Raw genomic sequence first — 15,110 nt, forward strand, 5'->3', positions numbered from 1 at the left:
ACTGTGGGATGTAAATGGGTGTTCAAGGTGAAACGGGGTGTGAATGATACGGAAGACAGGTACAAAGCGAGATTGGTTGCAAAAGGGTTTTCTCAGAAAGCTGGCATAGACTTTCATGAGATATTTTCACCAGTGTTTAAAATTGTTTCAATTAGAATTGTGTTAGCATTAGTGGCTTTGCTTGATTTAGAGTTGCAGCAATTAGTGTTAAGACTGCATTCCTACATGGTTATTTAGATGAGGAAATATATATGGAACAACCGGAAGGGTTTGTTCAGCATCGCAATGCGAAATTTGTCTGCAGGCTCAAGAAGTCAATATATGGCCTGAAGTAGTCGCCTCGGCAGTGGTACAAGAAGTTTGATTCTTTCATGTTGAGTCAGAAATATGTAAGAAGTGAATATGATCATTGTGTTTACTTTAAGCAGTTAAATAATGGCATGTTCATTATCTTAGTGCTATATGTTGATGATATGCTTTTGGCAAGCAAAAGCATTGAAGAAATCAACAGGTTGAAGACTCAGATGGCAAGGACGTTTGATATGAAAGATCTAGGAGCCGCAAGACAGATTTTGGGCATGGAGATTTTCAGAGACAGGAGCAATGGTAAGCTGTGGCTATCACAACAGAAGTTTGTTGAGAAAATACTTTTGAGGTTTGGTATGAATAATGTGAAGCCTGTGTCGATCCCTTTAGCTTCCCATTTTAAGCTTTCTTTGAGTTTATGTCCTAATACAGATGAAGAAAAGGATTATATGTCTTGAATTCCATATGCCAATGTAGTAGGGTGTTTAATGTATGCGATGATTTGTACTCGACCAAATATTTCACATGCAGTTGGGGTTGTCAGCAGGTACATGGCAAATCCGGGTAAAGAACACTGGTCAACAATGAAATGGGTGCTTCGGTACTTGAGAGGCACAATTAGTTATTGTATTTCTTACAATAAGAATAGTGAATTTGTTTGCGGATATGTTGATTTCGATTTTGCAGGTGATTTGGATAAGAGAAGATCAATTTCAGGGTACGTCTTTACTCTTGCAGGTGGAGCTATGAGCTAGATGTCAAAGCTACAGAACATTGTTGCTTTATCCACTACTGAAGCATAATACATTGTTGCTTCTCATGCTTGCAAAGAGGCAGTTTGGTTGAAAGGTTTGCTTGGTGAGTTTGGTAGGTTGCAGGACAACATCAGGTTACTTTGTGACAGTCAAAGTGCAATACATTTGGCTAAGAATCCGGCCTATCATAGTAAATCAAAGCATATTCCAATCAAATATCATTTTGTAAGACAGGTTATCACTGAAAGGGGAGTCTCTCTTGAAAAGGTGCATACAAAGGAGAACTGTGCAGACATGTTCACGAAACTAGTTTTGTTGGAGAAGCTACGCTGGTGTTTGGCTTCTCTTGGCTTGCAGAAAAGATAAAATAATAATAACAGGGCATCAGGCGAATTGTTGTCAAGGTGGAGATTGTTGAGATTTTCTGTTTGGGATGAAATAGGCAAAAATCTCTGAAGGTGACAACAATAGGAATTCAGTTCCTAGATTAGCTCCAGTTTGTTGGGAGGGAGTTAATGCCTCCTATATTTGATGTGAGGGAATTAATGAGGCTGTTAGATTCTCTATGCTATATAATAGGCAACCATTTAGATGGTTTGCTAAGAGTGTGAGAGTTTCATTGATGTAATCTCCTATTTGATTAATCAGAATTGTCGATGCCTTAGTTTGGTGGACGTAGCCCAGAATGGTTGGGTGAACCACGTTAATTCTCTGTGTCTTTATGTGCTTGAATATGTTTTTATGCTTGTTGTGCATCTGATCTCCAACATTATGAACACTTTACAAGGTCATCCATTATTTTAGAACAAAACTAACAACAAAAACCATAAATAAACCCTATAATAAATTCAAAACCACTAGTGGCTTGCTGACCGGTTGGAGGAGGTTAATCACCCATGTGAATAGGTTGCGGTCTAACGAAAACCTGCCAGTTGGTGGTATAACTCTGGCGGTTCCACTAACAATGCTCCGGAGGCTATCAACCTCCATTCACATGTCAACCCGACATGGTAACTACTGTTGTCTCTGGAAAACTACGACGGTTAACATATGATTACATAACCACCTTCGATGTGGTCTTCTCCGCGGTTTTCAAGCCTAACAACTTATTCTGCTACGCTCAATGCTAACCTCCTTTGGTCACTCACATGGAAAGTACCCCGCGGTCTTCTCCCGCGCAATTAAGACCCACAGTTTATGACTCTGGGTTTACTACAATGTTTTTGTAATGTTTTAATATATGCCGAGGGTTGATAGCACATAAGTTTAGGTTTTAATGTGTTAATACATTTGCACTGTTTTGTAATTTAATTTGAATAGGCCGAGAGTTGATACATAGGTTTTATGTATTTTAACACCTAGTTTGAATTGTAATATGGTTAGGGCTTAGGTTTTGGTTAGGATTAGATGTAGTTTTACCATTTTATTACATAGTTTGTTCATCAAAATCTGTTTACAACAGTTTTTCACAAAGTGACCCACATACATATCATCGACACATGCTACATTTGTGATGACAAAACCTTTTCGATGACCACATCCTGGTGGAACTGACGACAACCATATTTTGACAACCAGGTTCCGAACCATATCAGCTAAATACCATGAAAACCATAGACATCACCTGAACAACTTGTACGATAAAGAACAATGTCGAAACTAAACGAAACCGGACTAAATGCTGACAATGACACTGAACTATGTAACTGATCTGACGAGATCCTCTAGGATCACTTCTAAAAATTGAATTATTACAGTGTCTATAGCTTGTCTAGTTGTAATGGCCTCAATCCAGTTGGTGAAGTAGTAACTGGCTATCAAAATCCATTTATGTTGAGCTGAAGTGCTGGGATAGATTTCTCTAATAAAATCTGGACCCCATTGTTAAAAAGGAACCTCAATTGAAATGGGCTTTTAAGGTAAGGGAACAGTTTTTCTCTTGCCTTCAAAGGTTTGGCACTGATCGCATGTTGAACCTCTCTTATGAACACCTGAAAACAAATTAGGCTAGTAAAAACCATCCCTCGAGATTTTGTTGGTTATGTCATTCCTGTATAAATGTCCTCCATAGTTCTCTTGATGAAATTCTTCCATGATCTTGTCTGCTTCATCCTTCAATAAATAATTCAGAAAAATAACCACAGCATCCTTCCAATACATAGTTTGATCTTAAATTAATAATTTCATAGCCTTTAACTTGAGAAATCTAGATTTTCTCTTTTTTAATCCAGGAGGAGCTTGTAAATTTTGTAAAACAAAGATAATATATCCATACCAAGGAGAGGTAGCAAATTCTCTTGATACCTATGGAGACAATAGCTCTTTCTATTCATCAAGTGCAACTATAAAATTCATGTCTAGTGCATGGAAACTTGACTCAACCATTATCTTATCCGATCATTGACCTTTGATGAGCTTAGTAGGTCTTATCTCAATGTCATATTCTAAAACTACTGCAACCCATTTGGCTTTTCTACCATATACATAAGTCTGAGTGAGAATATATTTTACTACAACAATTGGAACAAATACAATTATATGGGAATTTAGAATGTACACTCTAAAGTCTTTCAGGTCCTTTACTATAGAAAAGGCTTCTTTTCCCACGATATTGTAATTTAAGGAGGTATCTCGTAAATCTCTATCAAACAAATATATAGGCTGTTCATGTCCCTCGCTATTTTTCTACAATGCAACTGTCGCAATGGTGTGTTTAGATGCAAAAGAGAATCATGAAATCTTTAGTAAAATGAGGGCTAATTAAAACAAGAGCAGTTTTCAGAGCTACCTTTACCTCACTAAAAGGTTTTTTAGCCTCACTATTCCATTTTTTTCTCAAAGTGTTTATTCAACATTTTCTTTATTTCTCTCAAAATCTCAACTAGGTTTGGAATAAAACTTCTTAGGAAATTTATCCTACCGATGAAAGACTAAATTTCTTTCTTGTTCCTAACTGCATCAATCTTCATTATGGCTTCAACTCTGTTGGGGTCTATTCTGATACTTTATTTTGAAATAATGTGACCAAGTAGGTTTCGTTCATCTAAACCAAAAAGATATTTTTTTGGGTTCAAGGAAATACCATATTTCCTTCATTTTTCAAAAACCTTCCTGAAGTGTAGCAGGTGATCTTCATCTGTTTGGAAAATACAATAGTTTAATCTAGGTAAATTAAAATTAACCTATCCTTCTCATCAGTGAATTCAATATCCATTTCTCTCTAGGAAGTGGCCCATACATTCATAAGGCCAAAGGGAATTTTTACATATATAAATTTCCCCCAAGGTGTAGTGAACATTGTTTTATGTTGACCATCAGGATGTACCGAAATTTAGTTATATACTAAGAAACCATCCAACAAAGAAATTATGCTAGAATCAACTACTTTCTATAAGATAAGATCCATTTTAGGCAGAGGGTAGTTGTCCTTGAGATAAACTTTGTTCAGATTCCTGAAATCCATACAGCGCCTTATCTCTCCTGTATTTTTTCTTTTTGGCACTAGATTAGGAACCCATTTTGAAAATATTAAGGGTATAATAATTTTTGCATCAAATATTATTTTAACTTCATAGCTCCAAGAAAACACATCATATAATACTTTTAATAAATCAATGTACTTATGTTTTTCTTTGGGAGGGAAGGACAGAGGGAAGGACATGGAGAGATTTACAATCTTATCAACTTCATCAGTACCTATATTACAATCCTCAACCTCAACTCCTACATGTTTTATTTTTGGCTTTTTAGCTACATCGTTAATATCAAACAACTCTTCGAATGGCACCAATCCTCTTGGTAACACACTATCTTTCAATTGTAGAACCTCCAGTTCCTCAGGATTATCCTCAGTCTCATTTAACACTATTTCATTTATATTCTCATAAACATCATTATCTACATCAATATGTACACCCTCGAACTCTTCTGTTAACTATAAAATAATTTCTACCTACTTATCGCTACCAAAAACCTATCGATATATCACATTACCTAGGACAGCTAGCCTATGCTTCACTTCAACCTCATATTTTCTGTTGGGATGGAATGGCATCCTACAAGTATTGGTTGAAATAGCCAAAGCACCAGTTAGGATATTTTTCCCTCTAGGAATAAGCGATAATTGATATTCAGGAAAACATTGTAGAAATATAAAATTGCATTTCTGTAGGACCTTAGTGTAGGGTATTTAGTCGAGTACTAGCCTTTAATTTAGCTAGTAATGAGTTTGGAATCCCCATGTACACAATTCCTTTTAGCTCCCAGCATCTTCAAAAGTTGTAGTTGTAAAATTAGTGCTTCATATTCAGCTCTATTATTTGTACATTGGAAACTAAGCTTGTAAGAATGTCCCTTTGCTATACCTATTTGTGAATTTTGAGATCCAAATACTTGGCCCTGATCCTTCCTTTCTCATGGCCCCATAAAAATCAATATTCCTAAGGGATTGAACCTCTTTATATTGTTTCCTAGCATCCGATTTTATCTCCTTCATATTGCTCAATTCAGCTTCCAAGTGTGACACTTCCTCCTCTACACATTCATCATTATACAAAATAAAGGAGTCCATATTTGAATACACAGAATATAGGAGATAATTGTTTGGTTTTTCATGGCTGCTAACCATATATTTAATTGATGTTTCACTATATAACCTTCTTTGCTGACCAAAAACAAGAATTGTGGCATAGGTCATGTCCATCTGCAGAGTACCATGTAACTTTGCTCCCCATGATCTTGAGAGCAGCATTCCATACGTTAGATGTATGTTTGCTACTACAATATCCATTACCACACTCTTTGCTCATATTTGGGCCAGAGTAACACATACATTTTTGTAGGGTATTTTGTTATGTCTAATCCTAGCTTTTCCATGAAGGCTCTAGGCATAAGATTGTGTGAAGCACCAGAATCAAGCATAGAATTGTGCAGAATATTGTCATGAATGTCAAACTTGTATAGAAAGGTGCCACACTACCATCTTGAGACTTTCCTTCAATTTGAGCTCTAAAAAATAACTCAAGTTGGTCATTAGTCAAGTTGACTATGTATGTTCATTCCCCTACCTTCAGAGCCTTCATGACATGAGATATATATGCATTTTTGTTAATCAATTATGTCAGAGGAATAGGAATTTTTACCTTGGCCAATTCATTTTCAATATTGAAATATGTATGAGATTTATCTACTTCTTCGATATTTACATCTTGTATTTTAGAAGTCCCTTTTGAGAATCATATTTTGGCTGACTGGTAGAAGGGGTGTCACTCTAAATCTTCTTTGGAGAAGTTCCAATGGCCTTCTTACTCCTCAAATTGTACTGCGTCTACACCTCCATGATAGCATCTTGGTATCCTTGTTTATACACATCTGACTCTGAAGGGATGAATTTTGGTTGTGATAGAAAGAAAAATTCTTGGTCCTCCTTAGTTAGGAAAATGTGGTCAATTTCACTTTCCCCAAACAGGTTTATTTGATTTTCTTCAAGATCCTCTAGTAACTCACCTTCTTCATCTGCATTATTCTCTCAGAATGGAGGTCTAATCTGTTGTTGACCAGTTAGGCCTCTTTGTTCTCTCTATTTAATTTGGGGTGGATTTCTCCTAAAACTAGGATTTTTAATCAGAGGGCCATCTTGATTTTCCCTTGGAGGGTCCCTATCAGTTAAAATTATCCTTTCCATCATTCTCTCCATGGTTTTAACTAAGGTATTCAACTTAGAATCTCATGAAGAATAAATAGGTTCCTCTTCAATAGTGACTCTCCTCTCAGCTTTTAACCGAGATCTCTTTGCCAACAAATTTACTTCCACACTCATTGCATTCCTTTACATTTCCTCAAGGGTATCAATATTTCTCTCCCTTACCCAATAAGACATGTCTGGATCAAAACCATCTGGAAACTTGATCAGAGCTAGTCTTGGTGGGGTTGTATTCCAGTTGGGATAGAATTGTAAATGTTACTAAATATAGCACAATAGTCTTGTTTCACTAGGGGCTCTCTTTATGCTCTCATATTCAGTCAAGATTTGCAGAGGATTCTTCTTTATTTCCCATATTGTGAGGAAATTTTGGTGAAATTTTGTGAGATATAGGATAGAGGAAACTTGCAATGTCTTAAGCAATTTCTTAACTTCTCCTATTAGAATTTGGGCAAATAGTCTCATCTTCGCATCATCTTCATCAATTTATTGCAAATATAAGTAATCATTCATCTTGTCTATATGTTGTTGATTAGTGATTGGCCATGTGCTATCAAATTTAGGTATTTATCTCTGAACATCTTATGGAATGGCACTATGTTTTCCAGGAATACCAGGGGACATAACGAGCTGCCATGACAGTTAAATTGGAATGGGAAGAAGATGAAACTACAATAGATGTGGATATGGGGGGTATTAAATGGGGCAAGATTATAATTTTTTGTGTTGGTTTAGTGGTGGTAGGGATAGGATATGAAATGAGTACAGTGTTAATGGGGGGGAATTATTTGTGGGGCCATAGTAATAAGGGGAATCACTTGTGGGGTTGGTGCTGAGGAAAGACAAGAAAAATATGAAGATTTATATTATTGATGAATAAGAGTTTTATGCACAGACTGATCTAATTCGTTCACCAAAACTTCAATCTTATTAAACTATTTTATGGCATCTTCATCAGAGTCTGGATTAAGAGGTTAACACTTGGAGATATATGGTTTCAAAATACTTTCATAAAAGATTGTCTCAGGTACAAAGTTGTCTGAATTGGGACGGAAAAGGCTATGCTCAAAAGGTAAATCAAATTCAATATCCTCTACAGTTAAAATAATTTTAGGGAGAGAATTACCTTTGGGTAGTGGATGATTACTTGCCTGGCTGTCATTAAAACTCTTCTATTTGATAGGTTTTTTAGGACTATCTACAATTTTTGGTGGTTTAAGATCTGGATGAGATCTAGTGTATATATTTCTAGGAGCCACATCTACAATAGATTATTAGAGATAGAAATATGCGCAAAATTTAGGTGGAAAACAACCTTAATAACATATATTTCACAGCCAAGGAAAAATTCAATTTATATCATATTTGTCTGAATTCCCCATTATGGTCACCAGCATGTTAGCACTCTACAATTTCCCAAGGCTACGAGAGAAACCCAGAGGTAGCCACAAAACCGTTTGTAAATCTGGGATCTAGCCCTTTTAGCTTCAGAGAGGGATCTCTCTATTGGATTTAGATTTGTTGTTTTCAGATATTAGGCTAGTTGTTGAGTTTTGAGTTTGGGTTTTTCAAACTTCCTGTATTAATTGAATTGGTCACTTCATTACATGCACATATTTACATCAAGGATCTTCTTTCTTCATATGAGTTCCAAACCTTTGCACTTTGATATATGAAGTATTTACACAATTTAATAAAAATATATTGATTTTGAATATCAAGATGTTTCTACAAAATATCCTAAATTTTTTTTTTACAAAAATAGTACAACAATATAGGAAAATTAAACTGCTAAAGCTCTTTACCACTAATTTCGAGGATTCTAGTGATGAATTGGAATAAAAAAGTTGTTTCTTTATTGGTGAAGATGAATACCTTTTTACTCAAGAATTTGACATAACTTATCCCATCTGTCTTCATCTAGGGTGGAAAACTTGATTAAAGTTTTATAGGTTTCATCCACCTCGGTATATTTCTTGAAAGTGGGCTTGACTATAAACATACACTTTATTTCATGTTTGATAAGTAAGTCGAACTTTAAACCTTCCATGAAATCTTTCCTTGTAACGGTTCCCTTTATGATGGAAAATTTGGATTTATCTATTGCTATGGAATATAAATTTTATTGATAATTCTCTAGCTAAACTAATTTATATCCCATTCCATTTAAACCTAGAAGCCCCTTCTGATGAAGTATATTGAACTTTCTGTGGAACTTTTGAATGTTAGCCTCCAATTTATGACATTTATTCTCTAACTCTAGCATTAAATTCCTTTTTGTAAGAACTCTTCTTACCTCAGCAATTGTCTTAGTTCTATCTGCAATCTCATATTCTTCTAGTTGATGTTTGTCTTTGAATTCAAAATTCTGATTAAGGCAGTAGCTTCACCCGCTTTTTGACCCAAACTTTCCTTTATATCTTCTATGAACTCTTTTGATTTCTGCACCAATTCCTCTTGTTTGAAACTAATTTCAATGGAAGGCCAAATTTCAATCATAACTTCATTAATATCTACCCAGATGTTTTCCTTTGCTTTTGCAATTGTTTGTGCCATGGAAGATTCATTCTCTAAAATTTAAATTCTCTTTGTTAATCTGCGAGTTTTTTGAATCTTCGACGAATACACATTATCAATTTTTATTTTTTTCTCTTGGAGATTATTAAGTTGAGCTTTCAAATTTTCAATCACCTTCCCTCTGCTAGACAAGTCTTCCTTAGCTATGATTAATTCTCCTAATGTATCTATACATTGTGTCTTTGTTGTAGTAGTTGCTGAAGTAGAAGCCCCTCTTGTTGATGTACCTATAATTGGATTTATTATGAGAGGAATTATTGCTAGTTTAGTTGATTGTTATTTCTCCTTTAGTATTTTTTCTATTTCAGTCTATATTTCTTTAATTTTTCCATTATGTTCAATGATAATTTTGAACATAAACTCTGTTTCCTTTTCTAGTTGACTAACTCCCTTTTTTTGTGTATCTTCAGTAGATGGAAATTTGAGCTGCTTCTTTAGGGTTCCAATTTCAATGTTTTTTCTCTTAATTATCACCTCAGTAGATTTTACATTACTGGGATCATATCCTAGTTTAATCACTAAAACCTCAAAAGACTTTATCTTAGTTCCTTTAGCTAAACAAGATATTTTTTCTAATTTTAATTGAGACTGAATATTGTTGACAGAAGCCTGAAGTCTCTATTCTTCCATTGTTGAGTTTGTCAGGGTATAATATAACATCTCACCCGTTTTCTTGTGTAAATCCATTTGATAAATATGATGGATTTGGCCAATGTTAAAAGAAAAGATAGAATTTTTGCATTCCTCTGCAATTTTAGGAAAATGAACTTCAGCTTCAAGGAAATCTATCTACATGTTTCCTTTCTCAGTATCAAAAGTAGAGAGAAGATTGTGCTGTGATGAAGGTGCTTTCTTCCAGAACTGAGAATAGGTTGTTTCTTTCAAAATTTCATTCTTCTTTTTAATTTCCTTATACCTTGCAAATATATTTGGTTCCGCTTGATCATGGACAAGTTCTCTTGATTGAGATGTTTCAAGTGGTTCTTAAGAAGCTGAAGATAATGGTGACCCTATGAAAATGTCTTCATTTCAAGGGAAAGTAGAAGTATAAGGACCTGCCAAGACTATTGTAGAGTGTACATTTTATCCTACAAAGATTCATCTACTGGATTGGTTTTCTTCCTCTTTTTGTATATTTAGTATTATTTCCCCTGAATTTCTAAAAATTAAGGGGAAACATCCTCCATTGGTATTTTATCCTTCTTTTCTTGTGGTACAGGAGTCTGCGATTTCGTAGTAGAATGTATCTATTCTTCTACATCCTGCAATGTATTTCATTGCCATTGATCTTGATTCATATATTTCTCAATTTCTGGTTTGGGAGTATGAGTATAAGGAGTACTTTTTTGCTCTACTCTCAACTTCGAGATTATTCCTAAAGGATCATATGACCAAGTGAAACTAAGTTTGAATTTCATTTGTTTGAGTCGAAGATCTGCTTGTTTTTTTTTTCCTGGCATTGCAAATGAAAGGCCAAACCTGTGTTTTGATTTTGAGCTGAGATTTCTTTTTGGTTGTCACAAAGTGCAACTTTTCCATATTTATGATTTGCCTAATATAATCCAATGCAAAAATTCTTATAGGAACAAATTTAGGCAACCTATAGGGAGGAAATTCGCATCCATACACTCTAATCTCAACATAATTTTCATACATGTACGATACATCTATATTTTTTTGTTCACTTTGATGTAGAACTCTCTTAATTTCAGGTTCAATTCTAGGTTCAACATCACTTTTAAGTAGGCAAGAAACTATGTACAAAATTTGTCCACATAATCATTGAATTTTAATTCATTTGTATGCTTCCTTACCAACGAAGTCTAATGAATCACCGACTGTGCATTTCCCTGTTCATCCAGTTTCTGTAGTGGAAATTGAAATCTATTTGCTTGATGGAATAAGAATAAGGAAACTAAAACTCAAGCATGCTTGATGACTCCTTCTATAGAAAACTTGAGGAATTGTTCATGGATGACCTCTGCTAAGAATTCATTGTAAAGAAAAATGACTAAAGGCTTTTCTCTTGTTGGCAATACTCCTATAAAACCTAAAATGGCTTCATCACCCATTGATCAGTTTGATATCCCAATAAACAAGAAACTATATAAATTACTTGTTTTTTCATTTCAGGAAACAGTGACAATGGATAAGGAGGGTTTATTTTTGGTAATTGGACATTGTCACATAAAAATGTATCAAAAATGTTGGCTCTATGGGGAAAATTGAGGTTTTTGTAGTGTTCCATGAGGGAATTTACTAAAAAGGGTTTAAGATAAGTTGAATTTTGGATCTAAAGAATATGATATATGGAGTTAGGGGTAATTTTAAACAAGATGTCATTGTTCTGGGCTACAATTTCTCTTTGCCTTGGTATGTACCTGAAATGACACCATCAGACAAATTCTGGAAAATGACAGGTTTACAACAAAACTAATTAAGGGTAGGAAGGAGCCCCACAAACTCAATTCATCATTGAGATCAACATAGTTTTGTTTTAACCAATTGTGGAGTTCCTAGAGATCGAACTCACAATTGGTTTCAGATATTTTATATTGTTGATCCACTAAGGGCTGGTGGTCTAGGTCAATTACAGAAGGAAGCATAGTGTTTCCCACTGTGGCTTTCGATTTACCTTTAGATGACATGTTCAAAGTAAATGAAATGGAAAATTGTAATTACCCAGGAGTTGGTTGGATCAAAACAATTAGGGTTGATAATTGGCTACAATAGCAGGCTTAGTCATTCAACGTCATGGAACAGTAGAGTAAAGGAAAATTGAATGGGGTTTTGCTTTATTTTATGAGAAAGATCATTTACCGTTGGGAGTTATTCACTTAACAAAGTGATTTAATTAATTTGGAAATTATTATATTTGAAATGGTTGCTTAATGATTAAATTATAGGTAAAGGGATGTGACACTTGGTGCATGCAGATTAGAGTGGAGGGAGCCGGTTTGGTACTTGATATTAGGTGGGAAGGAGGAAGGAGGATTTCGAAGGGCGGTGAGTTGTAAGAGGTTTAGGCAAAGGGGGATCTGAAATTGATGAGGTGGTGGCATGCTGCTAGAGCGGGATTGATATAATCTACTTGTCGAACCCCCCCCCCCCGACTAAATGTCGTAAGGAAAAGGATGTATAAAATAATCAGGAGTCATTGATATGGGTGGGATAGGTCATGGTAATTGATTATAGTGCGATTCTTATTACATATGCCAAAACAGTCGTGTTAAAATAAATTTATTAACAATATATGTAATCACAATTAAAATTTGTGATTTAACTAATTAAACTCAATTTATTTAACATATAATGTGACATTTGATCTAGCATTCATATTTCAATTTTTCTAACGATTTTTCATCATCCTTTATTTTGTTTTTGAATATATATCTAATTTTCTTTTAAATGCCCTTTTTCATTTTGTATTTTGTTTTTTTGAAATACTTTGTAGAATGAACCATTATTTACAACATCTCATGACATGAAAATCAACAGATAATAATCAATTGATATTATAAACTATAGGACCCTAACAATTCCCCATATCAGGTTCTAACTCAGAATCAGAACATGCATTAAATTGTGAGGCTTTCAGCTCGAACACTAATGACTACTTGGCAGGCACTCATTTGGTAGTGTTATGAGTGGGGTTCTTGTGGAACTCACACCACCTTCCTATAAATTTACTTTTCTTTGTAGTTTCATTCTCTGCTTGCAAATTCGATGGGTTTTCCTGGGCCACTCCACCTTAGCCAAGTTATACTTTGTTCTACGGTTTGGGGGTGTTCTAATTCACAAATCCAAAGTCATGCTTCTTTTTTTTAACTGTTTGTTCAACCTTGGTAGAATATTGGTATGCTACAACAAGTGAGGAGATGTCCACCATTTATTCATGAATGTATTTGTGCATAAAAACGTAGTAATTGAGCACCGGGTGTCACTAAGAGTATTTTATACCTAACCTTGTGCACAGAGTATGAATAATATTTTGAAACTCATGTGCATCTTGGTTCCTTTGTAGCAAAGTGTGGTCCATTGTATGTACTTGTCCTCATAGCTCCTTGAGGGGCAATATTGTTCCTTTACAACATCTCACAAAGAGTTCCAAGTGGGGGAAAACTGTAAACATAGAGGGATACTTGACCCTTGTTTCACAATAAGTTTCTGACTAGTCCTTGACATGCAGGGTGGCCTTAAGTAGTGCAAAAGTAATTGTTTCCCTAGTGGAGAAAATATGGATCGAAAAATAATCTTCCAGCAGACTCAACCATTTATCTACAACATTTAAATCTACCTGACCTTCGAATATAGGGATATCGATGTTCACTTGTACCTTGAAGGGGACGACACCTCTGAAGTGATTGGTTGATGAATATGGATCGTTGGTGGGTATCCGTTGAAGGATCTGGGCAAAGCTATCCATCATATCATTCCTTTGTTACCCGAAAGCTTCTTCAAGCAACTACTTGATAGGACCTGATGCTCTCATGTCTTTCTTTTCTTGAACTATCAAAGGTTGTGAATATCGGTGGGGACGGTCTTGCGAACGTTCAATTAGTTCAACTTCCAACTCCTTATACCTCGACCTCGTTGGGGACATGCATAAAAAACTGAGAAAGAGCATATTGCTCTGATACCAGTGATCTAGATTTTTGAAGGAATGAAATGAAACACAGATATAAACAAAATCATATAGCCACATCGAAAATAGAACTTCAATTCATTAATAACAAAGTATTGAAAATTCTTTACATGTCGAATGGAAATAAACTAGCTTAGGCGAAGGTGGCTTATCTATAAGAAAGGATGTTGCAGCTACATGTCTTGTGAACTATGTTAGAATGATTCTATTAGGCCTATTTATTATTTAAAAACAATGGAAAACCCTAAACATCTAAAAACCTAACCCTAGGAGATGAAGCGCCAAAATTTTGTTGGCCCCATTGGGGTAAATTGGTACATCAACTTTCCGAGGAAATAATTTTTGCATACAATCTCTTTAAAATAACATCAAATATGATTCGACATATAAATGGGTTTCACCATTCAATGCATGTAGGTGAATCCATTCACATTAAATACTAGCACATATATAATATATGGAATGACTCACAGTCCATGACATATGTAAACCAATTCAAAACACATACGAATCTTCACATATATAGAGCACGAACACATATAGAGCACCGAACATAAAGTATGCACAAAGTACATAACATTCATTGTATGCACATACCATAAATTAAATAACCACAGAGATGTTCATGGTCTTCAACCCAGATTAGCAATACTGACTTCCAATACTAAACCATCAACGCAATTTAATGTTCAACCATATGCACATAACAATAAAATACCGATGCATGCAATCGGTATGAGAGGAGTTCAACACACAATGAAGAGCATCATTCAACACTAAATTCTCACCTTTCAACGCAAGTTCCAAACCTACATGGTCTCAATCATTCAACATTGTATTGGCACCACACAACGCTACACTAGTTGTTACACCATACTCTGCTACACTCATTCCTACACCATATGTTGTTACACTTGTTTCTACACCATAAGCTGCTAGACCGAGAGATTTAAGGCATTTCTCAAGAGAGAAATCAACTTCAGGCATTTCTGAAGACTACTACAATGAATTTCAACATAGAACTATGCAAAAGGATGCTCAAGAAGGTTCGTCGCATAGAGAATCCAAAGGGATAAGCCAACCTACACACTGATAGAGAATTAACACTCCACAGTTTGTAGAGGAT

Source organism: Pinus tabuliformis, chromosome 4_2, assembly GCF_031772625.1.
Source record: "Pinus tabuliformis cultivar Carrire ecotype Pingquan chromosome 4_2, CPIR1, whole genome shotgun sequence".
Classification (NCBI taxonomy): Eukaryota; Viridiplantae; Streptophyta; class Pinopsida; order Pinales; family Pinaceae; genus Pinus; species Pinus tabuliformis.